Below are 18,890 nucleotides of genomic sequence, written 5' to 3'. Positions count from 1 at the left end.
GGACAAGGCAGCGAAACACCCCTCGTCTGGGAACAACAGTCTGTCAGCCTGCGATGCCATTAGAAACACTGGACTCCCTCCCCACACTGAATCCCATTACCCTGGAGAGACAGGTGTCCCTGAGCTCAGGGACTTTGTCATGTGGGAGAATCCAGAAACCGTTATAACATATACAGATCCACGAGCACAGATTGAAATCATGGCAACTAGGTAACCAGGAAACGAGGAATCCAGGTAAGAGAACAATGATACTAATCAATAATGAAAGTGAGTGTGTACGTGTGTGCATTATAATTACATTTGCATGTAATGCTTGTACCAAAACAGATTTAGGGTGACGTAATTCACGATGTCATCATGCTGACAACGTGCCAAGTGCTTTTCACACCGTGTTACGCTGCATAGCTTCACTGAAAACATCAGGTCAAAGATTTGTGGTCTGGGTTTATGATTAAGGAAACAGAAGATCAGAGACGTTAAATCGCAGGTCTTAAGTCTCTCCACCGGTAAGTGGCCGACCTGGAGCTTGAAACCAAAACTGCCTGATTAAATACAAATGCCACATGGGGCTGATCAGGATTGGCTTCAGGGAGGGAGCTTGGAGCCTGTTTAGAGGGAGGGAACCCGCCTGAAACATGCCAGCCTGGCCAGGGCCAGCCTCGGGTTAGAATAACCCCATCTTTCCAAGGAGTGCCCAGTCCAGCAGAGCGGGTCCGTTCCAGCCCTCACCTCTATCCGCACTGCCCAGAGGCTCTCCTGGCCTGGTGCTATCACCTGTCTGCTTCTCGCCTACGTTTGTGCATTGGGTAGAGTTGCAGAAATGGCTGTGCTGATGGGAGAACGATAGGAAGGACCATGGAGAGTTGGCAAGCATGAGGTGAGTGGTGAGTTCAAACCCACCAAGGAGGCAGGAAGGGTCCACAGTCAATGTTGGTGTTTTGGACTCCAAGTCCCAGAGGGCCCGTGGGAGAGTGAAAAACAAACAACTGCCTGGCCCCCACCACCCTCCTCATGCTGCCGCATTAGCTGTGCAGTGAGTTGAATGGTGTCCTCCACAGAGATAGGTCTACATTTTAACCCCTAGAACCTGTGAATGTGATCTTATTTGGACAAAGTGTCATTGTAGATATAATTAAGTGCAAGATCTTAAGATGCAACCATCGTACATTATCTGGGTGGGCCCTAAATCCAATAACAAGTATTCTCACCAGAGACATAGAAGAGAGGCAAGAGGAGGAAGAAGCCAAGTGAAGACTGGAAAGATTGGAGCCATCGGAACTGGAAGAGGCCAGGAAGGATTCTCTCCTAGAGCATGGCGCTGCAACACCTTGAGCTCAGACTTCTGGCCTCCAGCAACGGGAGAGAATACATTTCTGCTGTTGAGCCACCACGTATGTGGTCATTTTACAGCAAGTGTGGGAAAATAGTACAGCCTGGAGCACCCTTCTTCTCTACTCTCTTTACCTCAGCCAGCCACTCCTCCTCGTTCAGGACACAGCCCAGGTATCTGATTCTCTGGGAAGCTTCTCCTAGTGAGGCTCTCTCTCGTCAGCCCCCGAGCTTGTCCCTGTGGTAACATTTGTCAACTGGATGCAAATGCTCCCTCGTCTATCTTCCCCTTAAAGTGAGCCTCAGGCAGGGACCTTTCCAGTCTAGGATGTTGTCCCCCATGTTTTCATGGGGTCCACTACAGAGTAGGTCCTCAGTAGCAGGTGCCTGCGCCAGAGAACACCTGTGTGCTTCAGTGTGTGGGAGCACGTTAGGTCAGAGGTCAGGGAAGGTGGAGGTCACTGTGCTTGCGAGAGAGTTCTTGGAAGAAGTGGAACCTGAGTCCAATCTTAAAACACAAAAGGGAGGAGAATATCGCAAGCAGGTGGCAGCATGGGCTAATGCGCTGGAGTGAGGCTGAGCAGTGTTCCTGGCTGGGCGGTGGTGGGCTGGGCTGGACACTCCTGCGAGGACTCCGACAAGGCTGGCCTGACCCGGAGTAAACGCTGTTAATTCAGACGCAGCCAGGCCTCCCTATGACCCTGCCCTCAGTCCTTTCCGCGAGCCCTGGACTCTCGGGGACAACGCTACGGAATGGGTATTAGTATCGTCCTCACGTATAGAAGCGAGAACAGAGTTAAATAAATTCCCCAGTGTGTCACAATTAATAAGGGGAGGGGCTGGAATCCCAACCCTGACAATCTGGAGGTAGGACCCTCATGTCATTCTTTTTCTGTCTGGATGATGACAGTGGTGATGGAGATGTCGCTGACACAGAGTGCCTACCGTGTATCAGATGCCACGCAGAGCACTTTGCACATATTAATCAATTCAATTCTCCCAAGTGCTGTAGAACTGGGTGCTATTGTAGATAAGGAAATGGAGACTCAGAGAACATAGGTAACACAGGTACATTGCTCAGGCAAACTGCCTGCGGTCATGAAGTGATGGAACAAGATAGGAATGTTGGGATGCTGTGGGAATAAGCACAGTCCTATTTCCCTGGAACTGGGGACCACCCTGGATACACAGCAGATCACAACGGGAGTCAAAAGCTGGTGTTTCCGGGGCCCTGCCTCCACGTGTTCCAGGAGGGACCTCTGTTCCACCAAGATTCCTCCCACGTGCTGGTGAGTGTCCCCAAAGCACCTCATGCTCTAAGAATTTGTGCTGGCAGCTAATGCTTGCTTCCCACTGTTGTTTTCCTCTCAGGCCACGGTGCCCACAGTCATGAGGTCCTCTCCTGATTGTTCCCCATTACTCCTCCAGCTCCTAGTGCAGCTTCTATCCCTGGCCTTGAAATATTCCAAAAGTGACCCTGAATGGGAAAGCAGACTTCACTAGCCCACGCTGCTCTGTACTGCCCTGCCTCCCAGAGATTTCAGTGAAGCAGCTCTCACTGTTTCCTGCTTCTCAGTTCCATCCCCTCTCCCTACCCACCACCAGCCAGGATTCAGGTGCAGGTCCTGAGGCTGGATGGTCTGAGTGACACCCCTCCCCACGAATGCCATGCCACTGCTTCTAGAAGGAGAGTGGTCCAATCTCTGGAATCCATTTATTCCCAGCAGGCGCTGCTTCCTCGTGTCAATCAATCGCTGCAGTAGATTCTCCTCAATGGCTCTTCAGACATGTGCAGATGGGTCTGAATAGATAGCAAATACGTTTCTGTTCTCCAGCTGATGTGTGAAATGAGTCAGATGGGAAGGAATTGGCAAGTTTTCACACCATGTACGCAGCCACCGGGGTCACTGAAGGCTGTCACACGGCTGCATTACAACTCAGAGGGCATTTTCTAAGTTTCACAGCACATTTGCTTTTACTGGGTCATCCTCTCCTCCTTCAAGGATGAACCACCCGATCTCCAGGGCGCTTCTGCTGCCTCAGCAAGTTCAGGAGCAAGACCGTCCCAGCACTGAGCTGCTGGTTGGGAGACACACAGCTTCCAGGAGGACGTGCTGTCAGCAAAGTGCTCTGGTTAAGCTAACACCCAGCTGTGCAGGGTGGGAGAGCTCTAGACTGAATCTGCTTTGTAGAAAACTCCCCTGCCTCTATATGCTCGACAGAGCCTGAGTGTTTGTCTACTTGGTTGTTTGTCTGACAATAACATGGGCTTTTCTAAGGGACTGGGAAGGTCAGGGCTCTTAACACGGCCCCAGGAACCTCTGAAGTCTGGCCTCTCCAGGGTGGCAAGGATGGGATACAAGGCACCGACTACTTTCCTGAGATTTTCCTGCCCCAAAGAGATTCCAACTGAGGACAGAATACAAAGGAATGTGTGGGCAGAAATGTACTTATAATCCAGTATGCTACTTATGGGAACAATAATGGTGACGGTGACGGCCTGAGGCTACCGGTAATAATGATGATGATGACAGTAGGGAGGGCAATGATGGTGACGATACCAGCTAACGGTTACTGAAAGCCAGCTCTGTACCCGGGACTGTGCTAAGTCCTTGATGTGCAACAGCTCATCTACTCCTCCTGGGAACCCCGTGAGGTAGGCACTATTATTCCCACCTTTCAGGGAAGGAAACTAAGGCTCAGAGAGGTTGAGTAACTTGCTTGAGGTCGCATAGCAGGCAAGCAGTGGGACTGAGTCTCACAGGGAGTCTACCTCCAGAGCCCCCGCCTTGAGGCAGTGCCTCTCGTGTTTTAGTCCATTTCCTCTCCCGCATGCCACATCTTTAATCCAGAAAATGGGCTCAACTCTCTCCCCCAAAAGTGAAGGTGTTCTGACCCAGTAAAAAGGCACAGTGAGCAAGCAGTAAGCGGAGTTGTCCACAGGGCACATGTGGCAAACAGCCTGAACGTGTGAGTGGGGAGTGGAGAGTGTGGGAAGGCGTGGAAGGAGAGGAAACTAGAGAGGTAGGTGTGGTAAGATCCTGACGGGGATCACGGTTTGACTTTATGCTGGAAGCAATAGGGAGGCCTCAAAGGTTTCGGAGCAGAAATATGGCAAGATCAAATTTGTGCTTCGGAAAGCACCTACAGTGATTAAGTTCTGGATGGGGCAATCTTATGCATATTCCTTCAAGCCATACCACCAGGAGGACCCTCTCGTCTGCCTACTTATGAGGCTGTGCCTGCCCGGGAGGTAGGAAGCAATGGCGAGCCCCTCTATTTTGATTTTGCAGAGGAGGAAGTTGGGACTCAGGTTCCATGCCATTTTGGCTTCCCTTAGAGCTCAGAGGTGAAGGAACATGCCAATGTGACCAGTGTTGTGATGGTAAATGTTTAACAACCTGCTCTCTAGGTGGGGATTTGGAGCATTTGCAAATTCCCTTGGTTTAAATACCCCCACTGTGGCTGATTTCAAGCTACCAATGTGATATCAACTGAAATATTTATTTATTTATTTGCAGAATTCCTGAAAATTTTATTTATTTATTTATTCATTGATTGATTGATATTAAAGTATAGTTGACATATAGTACCATAGTAGCTTCAGGTGTACAAGATAGCGATTCAACATTTATATACCTTACGATGTAATCACCACGATTAAGTCTAGTAACTATCTGTCACTGTACAAAGTTATTATATTATTGACTATATTCCCTGGGCTGTATACTATATACTATACTGTATACTATACATTCCGTGTGAAGGAGAATAAGAGGCACAAACTAGTTATAAAATAAATAAATCATTGGGATGTAATGTACCGCAGAATTCCTGGACATTTAACATTTGGTTCTAGCAAGCCCACAGGAGCCAGCTCCAACATATCCCTGCATGCAACTTCGTGCCCTCCCCCTACCTCATTCATGCAGAGACTGAGGGAATTCCCCGTCAGTGCTGATAAGAGAGGCAAAGTAACTTGCCCAGGCCATAGCTGGCCAACATGGAGACTCAGGAATGGAGTGAGGGATAGAAATTGGCATCTTGGCTCTCAGGCCACAAGTTTGTGTAGGCTCTGTTTAGGAGGACAAAATTTGATCTCTGCCTGGATCCCCTTCAGAAGAGATTTTACATTCAGTAACAGCAAAATTTTCCTCTGGCTTGTAAGACCTATGTGTCATAACCTCCTACCAGAACTAGAAAAATAATGTCATGGAATATTTTTAATAGCAAGTACAAATCCCCTACAGTGAGAATTTAAGTCCAGTGACTTCTAGAAGATTATATATCATTTTTCAGTTTCCATGGTGCTTATATTTCCCTGGCATTCATTTGGTCATTTGTTCATTCATTCGTTCATCTGACATAAATTGGGAGCCCAGACAACAGAAAAGAAGGGTCACCAATTAGGTATTGACAAGTCAGAAATCAGAGGTCAGAGCCAGAATCAGGCAGTAGACTATGAGTCTTGACAGGTGAGATGAAAGTTGAGAAGTAAGCAGTCACTGCAGTTTTGAGAACCAACAGATGAGGTGCTCAGGACTGACAGGTAGGAGATTAGTGCTCAGCACCGGTGATCAGAGAACATGGCTCACAGCAACCTGGTCTTGAAGCAAGAGACTGACCTCGCCATTGGGTACTCATCTACTTCTTGTTGGGAGAAGAGATAATGCCAGGTAAGGGATTGCCCTAAGGTGCACCAGGGAAGGGGAAAGGAACTGATTCTTGTAGAGAGGCTGTTGTACATCAGGCACTGCATAAGGTTTTGATAAGTGTTTGTTTGAGAAAATTGTTTGAGAAAATGGATGCTCAGAGAGGTTACATCACGTGCCCATGGTCACACAGCTGGTAAGTGGCAGCGGTGGGAGATGAGAGAGTAGAAGCTGAGTATAGATTTAGAAAAATTGGCAAGCACTTGGAACTTCATAGAAATAGAATCAGTTGGGTGTTTCCCTGCGTTTGGGGGCAGTATGGCAGTTGTTGGGCTGGGGTGGTTGGGTAGAGAGCTGAGGGAAGCAGAGTGATATTTCTGTTCTCCCCATGCCATGAGGAGAAAGGTGTCGACTGCCCTGTCCATGTGTCCTCCCTGGAGGAAATGCTCTGAGTGTTTACACAGAGGCACATTTCGGGCCCTCTGAGGAAGGCCAAATTATAAACGAGATCATACCCCAGCTCAGCAAATGCCCGAGAGTGAGGCGCTCGCTGACAAGCTGACGGAGAACAGGGACTTCTTGTTTACCCGTTTTGCCATCTGGATGAGCAAAGCAATGTCCAAGGAAATAGCTGTAACTAAAAGCTCAGAGGCTGCCTCTCTGGCTCCCTCTATGCCTGCTGCAAAGGGCTTTGACTGCTTCTTGACCAGGTGCAAGAATGGATAGTTGGGGAGGGGACGGGGGCAGGGGCTCACAACCGCAAGCAGACACAAGCCAACATGGACCCATGGCCTAGCCATGGGATCTGGGTGAAGGATTAACAGTGAATGTCTGGAGATCAGAGACCAAGACATTCTCCTGAGGGTGTATGAGTGAAAGGGCTTTATCTGTCGAAGGAGGAATTTAGATCAGACAAGAGGGAGAACTTCCTCATTAGAAGAGTTGAGAAATGGTTCACTGTGTTAAGCAGGTCATTTAGTGAAATTCTTCTGTATGGGATGGGGGGTGGAAAGGTTGGGAGTAGAACTGCTGGATCAGGGGATGAGTAACTGATGCGAGTGACTCTCTCCCAGCCTTGGCCATACAATCCATTCCACTCTACAGAGCTAAGAAAACCGGGGAAGATTTGAATCTCTGACTCTTTTGAGGGTATGTGGGTATGAACACAGGTCAAAAGTTCCCTTGACCCTGCCACTCTTGCTCTTGAAGGAACACAGGGATCCTGAAAATCTGGAACTGTGAGCAACCCCTATCTTTCATTTGACATAAGAATGCCCTGCTTAGTTCTTTGGCACAAACTAATTTGGAAAATTGCTTGCATTAGTCAGGAAGGAGCTGTCCCAAACAAACAAAAAGCTCAGTGGCCTTACACAATAAAGTATATTCGTCTCTCTCATCACTGTTCAATGAGTTGGTGAAAGAGGAAGGCCTGGAGGAGGCTCTGTTCCATGCAGTCATTCAGGGACCCAGACCCTGATCTTCCTTAGGCCTCATAGTTCTCCACTGCTTGTGGGTGGAAGGTGAGGGATGGAGGGAAGAAAGAGAAAATAGATTACCAGGAAGATTTTTAGAGGCTAGTCCTAGAAGCTGCATTAATCACTCCATGGTTTTTTTTTTGGGGGGGGGGGAAGGGAAACAGGACTTTATTGGGGAACAGCGTGTACTTCCAGGACTTTTTCCAAGTCAAGTTGTTGTCCTTTCAATCTTAGTTGTGGAGGGCGCAGCTCAGCTCCAGGTTCAGTTGCCATTGTTTGTTGCAGGGGGCGCAGCCCACCATCCCTTGTGGGAGTCCAACAGGCAGCCTTTTGGCAGCCTTTTGGTAGAGGGGATGTGCTCCAACCAACTGAGCCATCTGGCACTGGCCCATGTGGGAATCGAACCGGCATCCTTCGGAGTTAGGAGCACGGAGCTCCAACCACTTGAGCCACTGGGCCGGCTCTGCATTAATGACTCTTGATAACATTCCATTGGCCAGAAGAATCACATGGCCCCATGTGACTGTAAGCAAGACTGGGAAATGAAGTTCCCAGGAGGAAAAGGAAACCATATTTAGATTTGGTGAATTCATATCAGTGTCTGGCACATATTCCTGAGGTTTCTGGAAGAACACTGTGTGTTAGGAGAGTTGGTTGTAATGAGAGATCCTCTATGACTGCCCGTACAGACATAGCCTGAAAGAAGCACCTTGTGAATAACTCAGAACTGCTTTAAAAGGGCAGTGATGCCTGGTGGGGTTCTCAAGCCTTGAAGCTGGACTCTCAGCCCTGCATTGTAGAGCCAGCTGTTACCAGTGGCAGCTCTGTCCTTGTCACCGGGAAAAAGTTGTAAATCTGGAACTTCATGTGAACTGAGCCTTTGGAGGGAGGCTCCATTGTGGTTAATTTATATTTTGCTCATCGAAGTAACTTAAGCACAAGAACTGGAGACTTTTAGGACCTGAGCTTCATGCATTTATGAGGCTTTGTGGGGTTCCCAGGAAACTTGAATTGGTTGGTATTTTGCAAGGCGTCAGGCCTAAGGCTGAGGAGTTTAAGACCTGTTGGTTTCATTCCTCTCATTTCTCCAGGACATTCTGGTCTGTCTAATACGGATTTTCTAACATCTCTACCAACTCTACATAGAGAAGTCCACAGATATGAAGGGAGAGTATCTCCAACAATTTCCTCAACTTACAGGTAGGATGACCACCTATCCTGGTTTACCCAGGACAGCTCTGGTTTACACCTATCGTCCAGGCATAATTATTAATAGTGCCTGCTTTTGCTCTCAGAAGTGTCCCAGTTTGGACAATGCATTATGTGATCAGCCTGCTTAGAAGAGACTCAGCACCTGGGCTGTCTCCTGACATTGATCAGGGTACATTGCTGTCAGCCAGCCTGCCAACAGCCTGACATCTCCATGATGACGCAGGAGCTGAGCCTGTGTTACTAGCTACTAATCCCCTTGTCATTATCTTTCTTTAATTTATTAATCGTGTGACTTCCAGGTTCTACAGGATCCCGGTCTCTTTTCTTTCAGGCCTCAGAATCATGGGCTTGCACTTATGCGGTGTTCAGTAAGAAGGCAATAAAACAAAAAGTCAACATGCCTACAAGGTTAGTAAAGCATGGATTATAAATTCCAGTTTATAGAAGTACAGTTTAGGATCATGAAGATTTAGGACCATGAAGATAAGGGACATTCTTTCCTCTATGCCAGACATGCGGTCTCTTCCAGATGCCTCTCACCTAATGGGAAGTCCAACTAATTCACATCAATTGAAATTCTATAGGAGGACCCCAAGTCAAACTAATGACCAAAAAAGGATCTATGCCATAGTTAATTTACAGAGAGCATGTTTTTGAATGTTCTCTCTGGGTGATCCATTGTTGTCACCAAAAAACCTCATTTGCGTGAGTAATATACCTAGACCCTCTAAACTACGTATGTTCCCAGCTCTGAAAGTGACGAGTAAGCGAAAGGGCCACAGCACACTTCTCTGAAGGTGAGCAATGACATCGGAGCTGCAGGAAGGAATCATAAGATGGGAACGCTTAATTAGTTGAAACTAAACATCAAATAGAGTCTGGGGTTAGTGCCAATTGTTGAGGAGAGGGTGACAAGCATTAAGTGTGTAATCTGGTACTGATTAATGTTGCCTCCAAACCTACATGTTAAGTAAATTGAACTCTCCAAACCAGGCGCCTGTCTTGGTTGTAGTTTTCTGTGGTTTTGGAAGAGCCATCCATAAACCTGATTTGGAAGTGCGGCTATGAGCTTCGGATCGCTTAGGCTGTGCTTTCAGCACCAGGAGACTTTTCACAGAGTTCCTAGGAAACAAACAAAAACAATAAACTGGAGAAGCGAAGCATGGCCTAGGTGTAGGGCCCACCACGCGATATTCCTCTGTTGCTTTTGGGGCCTTGGGAAGTGGGTCAAAGCTAATTTCATGGACACTTAGACTCTAAAATGGGACCATCCAACAATTTCCAAGCATGATCTATTGTATAATTGACAGTGTACAGGGACTTCAAAAGTGTGCTGATGCAGTTCATTAAATGTGTCTTATAAAGAAATACAACAACTATCACATCAAACCCATCAGTCCACAAATGGTATTGATTAAGACAAGGTAAGTAGTAAGTAAAACAGAGTCAGTATAAAGAGAAATGTCAATAAGAAAGTTAGCACATGGATATGTCAAAAAATGTCAAAGTGTTAATAAATGAACGAAGTTTGGAAAAATCTGGCCCGGTGTCCTCCTCTTGTTTTACAGATGAAGACTGAGGCTCAAACAGAAGAAATGGTTGATGCAGGACTAGACATGTGGTGTCCACTACCCCCTAAGTCCCACACTAGAGACTGAGGCTGGTCAGCGTCCTTGGTCCCTAACTGGTAGAGCGCTTCCCAGGAGCTGAGCCACGGTTCCCTCCTCCCACTGAAGGGCAAATACTTCCCATCTTCATTCCTCCAGATACACATTTCCCATCCTGCAGAGTATGCGTGATTCTTCTGTGGATATAAGACAGGAGCCTCAGGACCCTCAGTGTTGCCTGGGAATCTTTTGGAAAAAGGAAAGCAAAGGATTTCTGCCTGCTGACTTAATGAAGAGCAGGGTGGGGAGACAGAACTCACAGGTTGTGTTAAGAGTAGATCTCAAGCACTAGCGGGGCTTAGAGTCAGCCCCTTGTTGCCTGAGACTCTGTGCTTTAATCCCAATCACCAGGAACTAAGGCCTGGCGACAATCTCCCAGTGTCCATTGGAGGAAGGCAGTCGATGAGCCACACAATGGTTTACATTGTTTCCCTGGGGCTTACACATTGTCTTTGTTTCAAGGAGCAGCATCTCCACCTACATGAAGTTATAAATACCAGAAGGCAGAAGAACTGCATGTGCCCCAGCTTTAGAATCAGTATCTTCCTGGGGCAAGTTTGGCCACTCCACACTAGCTGTACGTTGACTCCCTGGGCTGGCAGGAGTCTGCAGAGCTTATGCTAACCATTCCCCATCCCCAGATACAAATCAGGGGCTCTAACTTGCTTTCATGAGCATCCAAACTTCTCTTAAAGATTTCTTGTTTCCATCTGGCTATTTGGATATGTGTGCCATGTGGACACACTAGCTTTCCAGAACTCAAGATGATCAAAGAACTTGGAGGAGGATAATGAACCAGGAAAAGAACAGCCTGATGTGATGGAAAGAATACTAAAACTTAATGACAGACCAAAGTTGAAAATAAAGGGGTGGAAAAATATATATCAAGCAAATAATAGCTAAGAGAAAGCCAGGGTGGCCATATTGGTGGCAGTCAGAAGAGACTTAAGAGAAAGACACTTTAAGAGAAAGATATTTAAGAGAAAGGTAAAGAGTCATTCTTTAATTACTAAAGGAACACAGAATAACTCTGAGCTGAATTATACCTAATAATTCAAATTCAAACTATATACTGCAACCATTTCGAGAATTATGAAGAGGGATTGGCAAATACATTTATAGTGGGAGATTTTAACATACTTCTCTAAAAACCAATAGATCAAGCAGGTAAAATAAAGTAGCGTATAGAAGATTTGAATAACATGATTAGCAACCTTTGCTCAATGTACATATCTAGACTCCTGTACTTCAAATTAGAAAATACAGCCTTTTCAATCAAGTATGAAACAAAGCTCAACTTTACTATTATTTTTATTTAAATTGATTTTTGTCTTTTAACTTACTACTTGCTTTCTCTGAAGCAATGCCATCCATGGACTATTATAAAGTTTGAGGTGTAGTTATTATATTTCTTTTTAAGAAACATTTTATTAAGTACATCAGTGTTATACCTTTTTTTTAAAGTCCACGTACCCACAAAATATCCTTGTATTATATATCACTAGTGATGTGTATTAAAAATAAAGAATGCTGAAATTATGAAGGAAGTAAGAGTCTAACTCAGGAATTTATGAAAGAGTGGTGGGGTAATCTAATTGAAATAGAAAAAAGGAAATAATAAAGAAAAGAGTAAAATTAATAAAACAAGAAAAAATAATAGAAAGAAACAACTAAAGAAGCTGGTTCTTTGGAAAAAGTAACAAAATAGACAACCCTTAGGTAATATTGATTATAAATAAAAGAGAACACACAAAATCAAAATAATAGAAGTAAAAACTGAGAATTAATTGTATTTACAGTATAGATTTAAAAATTATGAGATAATTATGATTAACTTTATGCCAATATATTTGAAAACCTAGATAAAATATAACTTATTATAACTGAGTGAATAAAAGGATAGATAACAAGACTAGACTAAAACTATTACAGAACTTGCATCAGTAGTTTAAAAGCTACCCACAAAACAAATAAGCAACACAACAATGTAATCACATAGTTTTGCATTGAATTCTATCAAATCTTTAAGGAAGAAACAATCCTTACATCAGAGAATAAAGAGGGAAAACTGTACAACTTTGGTATCAAATTCAGATAAGTGACAAGATGGGCAAATTATGAACCAAGCTCACTTATAAGTAAGCACAAGAAGCCTAAACAAAATATTCACAAACCAAATCCATAAATACATTAAAAACTACATTGTGACCAAGTTGAATTCATCCCATAAATTTAATATAGCTAATTATAAAAAAAATTCATGTAATTGATCACATTAGCAAAAAATAAGTAATAACCTATTATCTCAGAGCTATAGAAATAATATTTCATAAATTCAACATTCATTCTTGGTTTAAAAAATACTGTAGCAAACTAAGAATTGAATGGAATGTCTTTAACCCTATAGAGAATGCCCACTGAAAACCTACAGCAAAATCTTCTTAAATGGTCCAACCTAAGAAGCATTGCCTTAAAAATCAGGAACATATGGAACTTATCTTTCTCTGTCTGACTTAGTTCCATATGATCTCACTTATTTGCGGATTCTAAAGAAAAGAATAAGTGAATGAACTAATCAGAAACTGGGAGACAATGAGGAAAAACTGAGGGTTGCTAGATGGGCGGGGGGAGTGGGGGGTGGGGGGGAGGGTGAGGGGATTGGAGGGCAGTCGGTGACCACAGGATGGCCACGGGGTTTGAAAATTAATCTGGGGAACGTAATTTGGTGGTTACCAGAGCGTAAGGGGGTTGGGGGGTGGGGGATGAGGGTGAGGGGGATCAAATGTACGGTGATGGAAGGGGAGCTGTCTCTGGGTGGTGAACACACAGTGTGATTTATGGATGATGTGATTCAGAATTGCACAACTGAAATCTATGTAATTCTACTAACAATTGTCACCCCAATAAATTAAAAAAATAAAAAAAATATTAAAAAAAAAAAAAAAAAAAAAAAATCAGGAACAAGATGGGACACCTGCTATTGCCATTGCTATTTAAAGGAGTACTCATAAGGAAAAGAAATAAAAGGAATAAGGATTCAAAAGGAAGAAAAAGTCTTTCCTTATCACAGATGAAATAGTTGTCAACGTAGAAAATTGAAATAATCTATATGCCAACTATTAAAAATCAGGAGTTCATTGAGGTTATGGATATAAGATCAGTATGCACAAACCACTAGCATGTATATATAACCAACAATAAACGATGAGTAAACTCTGGTTTATTAATGAAGTAGGATACTATAGAGCAATTGAAAAACATGAACTAGATCAGCCTGTGTCAATATCGGTAAATCACAATAAGCAAACCATGTTGAGCTCAGAAAAGCAAGTTGCAAATCGACATGTACAGTTTACTACCATACATGTAGCAGAAGTATATGTACTTTTGCGCATCTTAAACATTTCAATATTAAATTTTAAGAAGGAAGGAGTCTCTAGGGACAAGATTTTAGGCAAGGCAGCAAGTTGGTGTTAGAGATAGGCTGGCTGTCAAGTCCTCCCAGGTGGGTGGCGACCACCAATGTGCCTTAGGCAGCTCGTTTCTTGCGTATTTCCTGGAAGGGGTGGGGCCTTATGGAAGACATCACTTAGATTTCCTGGCAGTCTTCTGCCACATGGTATGAGCAGGGTGTGCTTTCCCGAACTGAAGCAGAATGGCTTCCTGATACCCTCCCCTGACCCAAACTCCCACAGCACTGGTGCTGGTGTTTAAGAGGTGAGGCCACTACAACCTGTGTTCTGTAGCCAGGGGATATTGTGAATCTGTTTTAGACTAAGCTAGGTGCTGTAAAACAGTCCAAGAGGACCAATTATGGAATTGAGGTCACTGAGAAAAGAGAGCAGAAAACTCTCACTAAAGGAAAATTCAGGTAAAAAGCAAAGAAAAGAATTTTATACAATTTCATTTTCGTAGTATCTGTTTTGGATTAAAGAGGATAACACTTTAATACCCACACTGGTAGGTGGAGAGGAAAGAATGATTTGGAGGTATGTGTTTAGATTCCTTTACTTGTATTTCTCCTTTGAAATGTCCTTCCCACAATAAAATACAACCACAAGAAGATAAATGAGCGGGTGTCTTGTGGGCGGTGCAGTGAGCCTCTTAGAAGAAAAGAACAATATAAAGGAAATGCAGTGTCGCAGTCCGGGCAGTCTGACAAGGCAGCATACTCTCTCCGTACTCTAGATCCTTGATGAGGTTTGTTCATTTGGGAGAGCTTTCTCTTTGTTCTCACAAGGTAATTAATTTTCCTCTCTTTTGGCTTTGTTCAAAGATCATGCTCTAAATGCTGATTGTTGGATGCAACCTTGGTAGTGTCTAAGTGAAGGGGATGGCCACGGCTCATCTGACCCAGCTGCACGTCCCCTGGCAGGGCTATCCGCATCTGTGGCCTGGGCACACCCATTTTCTTTGTCCCAGCCACATGCAAAAGGAACACTATTAACTGAACACTCATTCCAGGTCTGAAAAAATCTTTTCCTTTCTGTCTAACTTAATTCCTCACGTTGCAGTCCTATTGGTCCCCAAATGGCATTGAATGGGATGGAGATTTCACGAAGAGTCAGCCTTTCTATAACACAAGTCTGACATTACGCAGACCTCGCTTTGAAGATTCCCCTGTTGTGCAATGACTTGATTATGGAAATGGAGAGAGTACCAATACTAGTAGCACGTCGTATCTGGAGTATTGTGTATGTCTGGATGGTACTCTGAAACGGTACTCTCAAAACGAGAGTGTGCAGAGGAGACCAACCACTTAAGATGGATACTGATGGAAACGATTAAAACAGTATGAGTTGCTGATGAATTGGAATGGTTGGGCCAGAGAAGAAGGGACTCGGAAGGATATGAAACTTATTGAGAGTGTAACTGGTTGGGTGGCATGGATGGTGGGTAGGATTGACATGGGCGAGAAGAATGGCTGGAGAGGAAGAAGGATCAGTAGGACATGCACACGTTCTCATCCTTAGCTCCCTGGAGTCTGCCCTCAGAGATGAGTCTGGGCTGTGCAGCTGCCAAACCTGCTCTGGGCGTCAGTGGAACTTGCCACTTGCTCAGTACAATTCTCCCTCCCTGCCCTCCTGTCTCTGGTGCTGCTCTTCCCTCAACATCCCCCCAATACATTGCCCTAGATGACTAAAAGAGGAAGGAGTGGGGTGGAAGGCAGGTCAGCGCACTACAGCGTGTAGGGAACTGAGCTCCGGTGGGGACCCATGCTTGGATGCCAGCCTTGCCTCCAGCCTGCTGAGTGACCGATCTCAGGTACCTGCTGAGTATCAGAGGAGGAATAAAATGCAAACATAACACCTGATGACCTTTAAGCCTTCATCTGGCTCTAGATTTCACAGTGCTTTTTTTGTTTTGTTTTGTTTTCCTATTCTACTCTGGGAGATTTTGTGCTCTGAGCTCCTGCAATCCAGGAATATTCTTCACTTTTAAAATACTCTGACCTCAAAAGACGGACAATACGGCTGCCTTGGTATTCTAAGCATTTCCACAAAACTTATCAGCATCCGCATGTACTGTTAGAGTAGTAGCATTTCTGTCCATGGGACAGTGGGCTCCTTTAGGACACAACACGCATCCCGGTCACCTTTGTATCCTCAAAGCCAAGTACTTCACCCAACACATAACAAATGTTCAGTAAATATTTTATAATAGCGAGTGGAGAATTAGACATTATTAGTTTAAAGTATTCTATGTTGGGCCCAGAAGACATTTTCTGATGTTGTCAGGGCAGTCAGTGCCCTTTCTATGAATGAGAGAACTATCTTAGTGCTGAGAACTTCTTATGTGTGTTCATGGATTGATTCTTCAACCTTGATTGTGTATTTGAACGTTAAGTCTTTTCTACCTGGAGATAAGGGCAATTCCTAGGGAAGCAGATAAATAAATATTCTTTAAGCATCAATGTTAGGGTGTCTTGTGGGTGATGCAGCAGACGCAGGGTGTATTAATTATACCTTTTATTTTCTGTATTCTGATGCTTTGACATCCCGGGCCTTGCAAACCCTGGAGGGCCCCCTCCCAAGGTTAGCCAGTTCCTAGAGATAATAAACAACTCAGCCACAAGTGCACCTTTCAAATGAAACCTGCCAATCCAAAGCCCACATCTCTACCACCTTCTTTATCAGGCTCTCCCAGCCACTATACCCCTGCCCTCCTCATCCCAGGGCCAGGTACCCAGCCAACTAGGGACAGACAGCTCCTACCTCCCAGGGCCCCTGAAATTATTCTAATCAGCCAACCCTAAGCTTGCTTACCCTGCTCCTCACCTATTTCCTTCCCACAGACACCACAATGAAGGTTATTGACACAATTTCTCCCTCCCTTCCTGGCTGACCCCAGTGACGTGGTGTGTCTCCCCCTTTTCTGAACGCCGAGTAACAACCTATCTTTACAACTGCAAGCATCTCCTGATCTGTTGATCTTGCTATACCTAAATAATGATAAAACCTCTATTTTAAAATCGTGAACTCCCCACAGTATCCTGGGAAGTAGGTATTCTATGAATAAGGAAACAGCTCAGGCAGGTTATGTGCCAAAAATTAAACAGTAAGTAAATGGTGGAGCTTGGCTTGGCACCCAAATCTAGGAGCCCTAAACACACTGTTCTGTCTTTCTACGGCCACTTGTGATCACTGAATCATTTTATGGGAAAGTGTTCCACAGTAAGTCTTTTTTTTAAGCTACAAGTAAATGTAAATATATACTGATATTTCTACTTTAATGCAGAGGTAGCATTCTCTATATGATATCTTTCACCTTGCTCCTTTTTCCTTACATGATATATCTTGAGTTTCTTTGTTCTTAACCAAACTTTGTTTATCCCCAAAATGGGAAAAAACGCATTGATAGTGTACATTGTTTCTCGCTCACTGCTGACCAAATAAATGCTGTTGACTCCAGGACAGATGTAATTTGGAGCCTAATGTCCTCTGTCTGAGGTTCTGATGTAGTAGCAACAACAACTTCACTTATTAAGACTTATTTGGTGCCATGCTCCATGCTAAACACTTTACATACATTTTCTTGTTTACTTCCTCAACAGTGCTGTGAAGGAGAGGCGATCATTATTCCCATTTTGAAGATGAGGACACTGAGGAACCTGCCCAAGGTCACAGGTGGGGAAGTGATGAAGTCAGGACCCCAACTCCGTCTGTCTGATTTTAAAGTGCATGCCCTGGGTCCGTGCTTCTCACACTATCATATATGTGACCTACTTGGGGGATCTTCGTAAAATGCAGATTCTGACTTGGGAGGTGTGAGGTGGGGCCTGAGACTCTGCCTTTCCCACAAGCTCCCAGGAGACACTCATGATTCTGGTCTGCAGACCACATTTCATGCACCAAGGCTATGCCTTGCCTGAGACAAAGAGCTGTGAGCAGCAGTCCATTTCCCTGCCTTTTGTAGAACGTGTCACTGGGGATCCTTCACTGCTCGTTTCCAAACTCCTACAATTCTCCAGTGGCTGTGCTGAAGCATTAGCCACTGGGGAGGATATGGGGTTTGGGAGGAGAAACACATCTCATCTTTATTCACATAACTGGCGGCAATGGGGAAAAGACAAGAAGAAGGGAAGGAAGAAAATGTTTGAATAAAAAAGGCACAGGTTCCTTTATTCTAACAGGAGCCAAACTCTCTTTCCATTTTGACAAATGAAGCTTCAATAAAACGAGGTTTTGCCAGAGCGTATTGGAGCCCCACTTTTTGATGGAAGATCTGATAAGAACATTGCAGGAAAACCAGAAAAAGAAACAGCTATCTTCAAAACAAATTCTCTGCTGATCTGTATGGAGAGAAGAATCTGCTGGGCGCAGTCTCAATGTACAAGATGCTTCATCAACTGGCAAAAGAATTCCTGCTGTGGATCGATGGTTCGCGAAACAGCTTTTCCCTTGTGTATCATCCATGCTACCTCACAAGTAATTAGGGGTACAAGGTTATATTTTATTTCCTCTCCTAAAAGAAAATTTAAAAATGTGTGTATAACAAATGCAAAAATCCATGGTTTCCATCTCAAGGCAAAAGCTTTGTATTTCAACAATATGAGGCCTTCTTCTGAACTTAGAGTTATATTTCATGTTCCTTAAGGAAAGCTCCATGAAAAGCCAAGGGCTGGGATTATGACAAGACTTGTTGATCAAATGCCAATCTTTGTAACTCTGAGGCTGCAGTGCCACTAGGTCCCTTTTGGCCCTTGTTCACAGAGCAAATAGCTACAGCTCCTTCTCCCTGGTTCAACTGATCCACAGAAAACCTGGAGACCTTTCCCTTCCTGTCTTGTCCAAGTGTCTGAGGAAATGTATTCATTCATTCAGCAAAAATTAACGAATGCCACCTTTATGTACCAAGCACTTGGGTAAAGAATTAAGAATATGAAGATCATGAGAAATGGTCATTGCCTTCAAGAGAAGCATAATCGTGTGTGTCCATGTGCATGTGTCCATGTGCATGAATGCGTGTGTATATGCATATGTGTTCACATGTGTGCTGGGATAGCTGGGTGGGACAGAGAAGTCAACAGATCATTACAATACAATGTGAGAACA

General features: G+C 44.4%; 1 long non-coding RNA gene across 1 annotated transcript in view; it reads right to left on the bottom strand.

Annotated features, from left to right (window-relative positions):
• Nucleotides 1-7,883: 7,883 nt before the first annotated feature.
• Nucleotides 7,884-18,890, bottom strand: part of LOC117029020 (uncharacterized) — a 34,039-nt gene continuing 23,032 nt past the window's right edge. Inside the window, exon 3 of the long non-coding RNA XR_004424169.1 lies at nt 7,884-9,790. This is a non-coding gene — a long non-coding RNA (uncharacterized LOC117029020). The remainder of the gene's footprint in view (nt 9,791-18,890) is intronic.

Source organism: Rhinolophus ferrumequinum, chromosome 10 (genome assembly GCF_004115265.2).
Source record: "Rhinolophus ferrumequinum isolate MPI-CBG mRhiFer1 chromosome 10, mRhiFer1_v1.p, whole genome shotgun sequence".
Classification (NCBI taxonomy): domain Eukaryota; kingdom Metazoa; phylum Chordata; class Mammalia; order Chiroptera; family Rhinolophidae; genus Rhinolophus; species Rhinolophus ferrumequinum.
The sequence above is the reverse complement of the archived record's forward strand: the minus strand, read 5'-3'. Positions and strand labels throughout refer to the sequence as shown.